Source organism: Rattus norvegicus, chromosome 5 (assembly GCF_021556685.1).
Source record: "Rattus norvegicus strain SHRSP/BbbUtx chromosome 5, alternate assembly SHRSP_T2T, whole genome shotgun sequence".
Lineage (NCBI taxonomy): Eukaryota > Metazoa > Chordata > Mammalia > Rodentia > Muridae > Rattus > Rattus norvegicus.
The window spans coordinates 74,745,001-74,751,834 of NC_141538.1; positions in this window are offsets into that span (position 1 = coordinate 74,745,001).

Sequence of the window (6,834 nt, forward strand, 5' to 3'; positions counted from 1 at the left end):
CTTCAATCCCAGCACTGAGGAGGCAAAGGCAAGCAGATCTCTGTGAGTTCAAAACCAGCGTGGTCTAGTGAGTTCCAGTTCATAGTAAGTTCCTGTCTCAAAAAGAAGAGAGAAGGGGAAGAAGTAAGGGAGGGAGGAATGGAGAAAAGAAGAGAGAGAGGGAGAGAGGAGAGGAGGAAAGGATAAAGGAAGGAAGTGAAAGAAAAAGGAAGTATGTCGAGTAGTAATAATATTCTCAACAGTATTCTCAAAATACATCAATGGTAAGTGGACTCTTCAGTGTAGAGCAAGTTCATTCCACCACCAGCAATTTGATTAAAAGTAGTTAATGGGATAGAAGGGAGGCATCACAATTATATAACATGAGTGTAAGAAAGCATTTAAAAAATAGGTAATGTCCAATCCTACAACAGATAGAGGCCTTATATCCAAAATATACAAAGAACTCAAGAAGTTAGACCGCAGGGAGACAAATAACCCTATTAAAAAATGGGGTTCAGAGCTAAACAAAGAATTCACAGCTGAGGAATGCCGAATGGCTGAGAAACACCTAAAGAAATGTTCAACATCTTTAGTCATAAGGGAAATGCAAATCAAAACAACCCTGAGATTTCACCTCACACCAGTGCGATTGGCTAAGATCAAAAACTCAGGTGACAGCAGATGCTGGCGAGGATGCGGAGAAAGAGGAACACTCCTCCATTGTTGGTGGGATTGCAGACTGGTACAACCATTCTGGAAATCAGTCTGGAGGTTCCTCAGAAAATTGGACATTGAACTGCCTGAGGATCCAGCTATACCTCTCTTGGGCATATACCCAAAAGATGCCCCAACATATGAAAAAGACATGTGCTCCACTATGTTCATCGCAGCCTTATTTATAATAGCCAGAAGCTGGAAAGAACCCAGATGCCCTTCAACAGAGGAATGGATACAGAAAATGTGGTACATCTACACAATGGAATATTACTCAGCTATCAAAAACAACGGCTTTATGAAATTCGTAGGCAAATGGTTGGAACTGGAAAATATCATCCTGAGTGAGGTAACCCAATCACAGAAAGACATACATGATATGCACTCACTGATAAGTGGCTATTAGCCCAAATGCTTGAATTACCCTAGATGCCTAGAACAAATGAAACTCAAGACGGATGATCAAAATGTGAATGCTTCACTCCTTCTCTAAAAGGGGAACAAGAATACCCTTGGCAGGGAATAGAGAGGCAAAGATTAAAACAGAGACTGAAGAAACACCCATTCAGAGCCTGCCCCACATGTGGCCCATACATATACAGCCACCCAATTAGACAAGATGGATGAAGCAAAGAAGTGCAGACCGACAGGAGCCGGATATAGATCGCTCCTGAGAGACACAGCCAGAATACAGCAAATACAGAGGCGAATGCCAGCAGCAAACCACTGAACTGAGAACGGGACCCCCGTTGAAGGAATCAGAGAAAGAACTGGAAGAGCTTGAAGGGGCTCGAGACCCCATATGTACAACAATGCCAAGCAACCAGAGCTTCCAGGGACTAAGCCACTACCTAAAGACTATACATGGACTGACCCTGGACTCTGACCTCATAGGTAGCAATGCATATCCTAGTAAGAGCACCAGTGGAAGGGGAAGCCCTGGGTCCTGCTAAGACTGAACCCCCAGTGAACTAGACTGGTGGGGGGAGGGCGGCAATGGGGGGAGGGTTGGGAGGGGAACACCCATAAGGAAGGGGAGGGGGGAGGGGGATGTTTGCCCGGAAACCAAAGAATTATTATTAAGTATTAAATAATTTTTAAAAAAAAAAAGAAAAAATAAAGTAAAATAAAATAAAGCTGAAAAGAAAAAAAATAGGTAATGTCCCTATTAGTCATATATACACAGGAGCACATGTACACACAAAGACACGACAACTATCACCAATTTGAAACAATTTTCAAGTGTACTTGCCAAGAGAAACTAGCAAATCTCAACAGATTTATGCCATTTGTTGGATAGAATTATTTACAATAAGTGAATTTAAAACTGTATTATCAAAAATAGTTAACACTGGTTTTAGTTCTTAAGTTACATTTTTATTCATTTTGTAGATGAGGGGTACACAGCCCACATGTGGAAATCAGAGGGCAACTTGTAGGTATTCATTCTCTCCTTCCATCATGAGAATCCTAAGGATACACTCAAATCAGCAGACTGAGTGGCCAGTGTCTTTACCATCTGAGTCATCTCACAACTGCTTTTAGAATGATTGTTTCTGTCAGAGACAATTATGACCTCAGTCCTTCTTCCCAATAGCAAAAGCACATTGTCTGTTCACTGCTGACTTGGGATGCAGGAAGTTAACTACACCCCAGTTCTATCTGCCTTGGTTCTTCTCAAAGAAGAAGGGTACTGATGTCAACAGTACTGATGTCAAGGTTACTGACATGAACAGTACTGCAGTCAATGGTTCTGACACCAAGGGTACAGATGTCAAGGGTACCTATGTCAACTGTACTTATGTCAAGGGTACTGACATGAACAGTACTGCAGTCAATGGTTCTGACACCAAGGGTACAGATGTCAAGGGTACCTATGTCAACTGTACTTATGTCAAGGGTACTGACATGAACAGTACTATAGTCAATGGTTCTGACACCAAGGGTACAGATGTCAAGGGTACCTATGTCAAGGGTACTGCTGTCAAGGGTACTGATGATGTCAATTGTACTAATAATATCAATGGCATTTCACTTGCCCTCAGCACCAGGGAGTCATACTGAAAGGTGTATGAGTGGTGTGCTCTGCTGGAGCTGGTGGCCTACTATATTCACTGGGCAAAGCCTCTCTAGGACTCTTCTGCCCTCTGTGTAAATAATGGACATTCTGAGACACTGAAAACTAAAGGCAGAGTCTAAAGTTGCCATCCGTTGGGCCTGCTAAAGATCCTGTCTACTCTTTAGAGTCTTGAGACCCTGTGAAATGTACACTAGCACACCCATGATGGAGAACAATATGAAGTTTCCCCAAACTCAAAACAAAATAGTATTACCACTATACCAAAAAGAGTACAGTGATGGGTATGTATAAAATATCCATTATGCTAAATAAAAATATGAAGAGGGAAGAACTCCCATGTGATTCAATACTGAGTATATACTGAAAAGAAATTAAATTTATATATTAAAGAGATATCTGTGGGTTGGGGATTTAGCTCAGTGGTAGAGCGCTTGCCTAGCAAACGCAAGGCCCTGGGTTCGGTCCCCAGCTCCGAAAAAAAGAAAAAAGAAAAAAAAAGATATCTGTGCTCCCATGTTTCTGTAACAGTATAAGCCATGGCTAACATGGAATTAACAAAGAAATCTCAGTGGATGGGAACAGAGAAGGTGGTAGGGAGGTGATGAAGGAGGTGGGGGGTGGAGGGACACAGCAGAAACTCTAGTCACTATGTAATACGTGAGAGACCAGGTTAATAAAAATAATAAATTGAAAACAGTTTATAAATGGAAGAATGGTATACATATGCGATGAAATATTATTCAGCACTATAAAAGAATGAAGCCCTGTCATCTGGATGAAACACTGTGTTTAGCAGAGAGAACAGAAAATACTATGTATTCACATTCATATGCAGAAGCTTATGGAATTAATTTCCTAGAATTGGAAATTATAACAAAGGTTACTAGAGGCTAAGAGGAACGAGGAGGAAGGAGGATACAGGGACAGGGCATACAATTACATAGGAAAAAAACAGTTCTACTCTTTTTGTATTGTGATGAGAATACATAATAACTTATATATTCTATAAGGAATCAGAAAAGAGAAAGCTCACAACTCCCATATAATCACATTTTAAAATTGAAATGCTAGTTAACATGATCATCATATGCACATATATACTAAATTATCTATCACAGCATGCCAGAAATATGGACAACTATGCTGTGTCCATTAAAATAAATAAACAGATCTTAAGCACAACATAAGGTGCCTTAAGTACATTCAAGAGCTGACACGTCTAACTGGGAACTGATGTCCAGATTTCTACCATAGAAGAGCCCTCAAGCACAACTTCAGTTTCTTGTCTACACAAGTCATTGTTATTAACAAACTGAATGAAATGTGCTTTTGTTGTCGGATGATTTTCACATTGCTATAACAAAACATTGGACAAACAACTTAAGGGGGAAAGGGTGTATTTAGGCTCAGGTTTTGACGATTCAGTCCATCATGGTGAATAAGGAGTGAGAGCCAGTGGTCACACTGCATCTGCAGTCAGAAAGCAGGGACAATGAATGTTAATGCTCAGCTCCTTTTTATCACTGCAAGAATCTAGCCCATGGAATGGTGTCACCCATGCCCCAGATGGGTTCCTAAGCCATGATACCAGGAGTCTTTCCTGCTCAGTGAAATCATTCCAGAAACATCCTTATCGACACATCCAGAAATGAGCTTTCTTTTTTTTTTTTTTTTTTTGACAGTGGTACAATGACTTTAATAAGCATCATATAATACGTTTATCAAAAGATAATGTTATCAGACTGTTTAAGAATCAAATGGTTGACAATAGCCGAGTGCTAGCAATGACATGGAGAAACTGGAACACTCATACACCGACTATGCCAGTGTTCATTGGTACAATTACTTTCAAAATTGTCAGTTTCTTTTATGTAACTCAGACAGTTTATTACCAATATTGTTATTTTATTATATATTATATGTTTCCATTTTTATTATATATTATATATAGCAAAATATACATAGTAATATATATTCAAGAATATATACATAATAATATACATGGTAATATGTTTATATTATATATATATATATGTGTGTGTATATATATTCAAGAATGTCATAGCATGTCTATTATTGCAAACATCCAGAAACAACCCAAAATCTACATCAGTCTAATAATGGAGAAACCAAAGGTGATATCCATACAATGGAATATTATTCAAGAATCTCATGGACACAATGCTGTATAAAAGAAACTAGGATATATATATATATATATATATATATATATATATATATATATATATATATGGACCATGTTAAATTAAGAGCAAAAGCAGGCAATGTTAATTTATTTTTTTTTATTTTTTTTTTTATTAACTTGAGTATTTCTTATATACATTTCGAGTGTTATTCCCTTTCCCGGTTTCCGGGCAAACATCCCCCTCCCCCCTCCCCTTCCTTATGGGTGTTCCCCTCCCAACCCTCCCCCCATTGCCTCCCTCCCCCCATAGACTAGTTCACTGGGGGTTCAGTCTTAGCAGGACCCAGGGCTTCCCCTTCCACTGGTGCTCTTACTAGGATATTCATTGCTACCTATGGGGTCAGAGTCCAGGGTCAGTCCATGTATAGTCTTTAGGTAGTGGCTTAGTCCCTGGAAGCTCTGGTTGCTTGGCATTGTTGTACTTTTGGGGTCTCGAGCCCCTTCAAGCTCTTCCAGTTCTTTCTCTGATTCCTTCAATAGGGGACCTATTCTCAGTTCAGTGGTTTGCTGCTGGCATTCGCCTCTATATTTGCTGTATTCTGGCTGTGTCTCTCAGGAGCGATCTACATCCGGCTCCTGTCGGTCTGCACTTCTTTGCTTCATCCATCTTGTCTAATTGGGTGGCTGTATATGTACGGGCCACATGTGGGGCAGGCTCTGAATGGGTGTTCCTTCAGTCTCTGTTTCAATCTTTGCCTCTCCCTTCCCTGCCAAGAGTATTCTTTTTCCTCATTTAAAGAAGGAGTGAAGCATTCACATTTTGATCATCCGTCTTGAGTTTCGTTTGTTCTAGGGATCTAGGGTAATTCAAGCATTTGGGCTAATAGCCACTTATCAATGAGTACATACCATGTATGTCTTTCTGTGATTGGGTTAGCTCACTCAGGATGATATTTTCCAGTTCCAACCATTTGCCTACGAATTTCATAAACTCGTTGTTTTTGATAGCTGAGTAATATTCCATTGTGTAGATGTACCACATTTTCTGTATCCATTCCTCTGTTGAAGGGCATCTGGGTTCTTTCCATTTTCTGGCTATTATAAATAAGGCTGCGATGAACATAGTGGAGCATGTGTCTCTTTTATATGTTGAGGCATTTTTTGGGTATATGCCCAAGAGAGGTATAGCTGGATCCTCAGGCAGTTCAATGTCCAATTTTCTGAGGAACCTCCAGACTGATTTCCAGAATGGTTTTACCAGTCTGCAATCCCACCAACAATGGAGGAGTGTTCCTCTTTCTCCACATCCTCGCCAGCATCTGCTGTCACCTGAGTTTTTGATCTTAGCCAATCGCACTGGTGTGAGGTGAAATCTCAGGGTTGTTTTGATTTGCATTTCCCTTATGACTAAAGATGTTGAACATTTCTTTAGGTGTTTCTCAGCCATTCGGCATTCCTCAGCTGTGAATTCTTTGTTTAGCTCTGAACCCCATTTTTTAATAGGGTTATTTGTTTCCCTGCGGTCTAACTTCTTGAGTTCTTTGTATATTTTGGAAATAAGGCCTCTATCTGTTGTAGGATTGGTAAAGATCTTTTCCCAATCTGTTGGTTGCCGTTTTGTCCTAACCACAGTGTCCTTTGCCTTACAGAAGCTTTGCAGTTTTATGAGATCCCATTTGTCGATTCTTGATCTTAGAGCATAAGCCATTGGTGTTTTGTTCAGGAAATTTTTTCCAGTGCCCATGTGTTCCAGATGCTTCCCTAGTTTTTCTTCTATTAGTTTGAGTGTGTCTGGTTTGATGTGGAGGTCCTTGATCCACTTGGACTTAAGCTTTGTACAGGGTGATAAGGATGGATCGATCTGCATTCTTCTACATGTTGACCTCCAGTTGAACCAGCACCATTTGCTGAA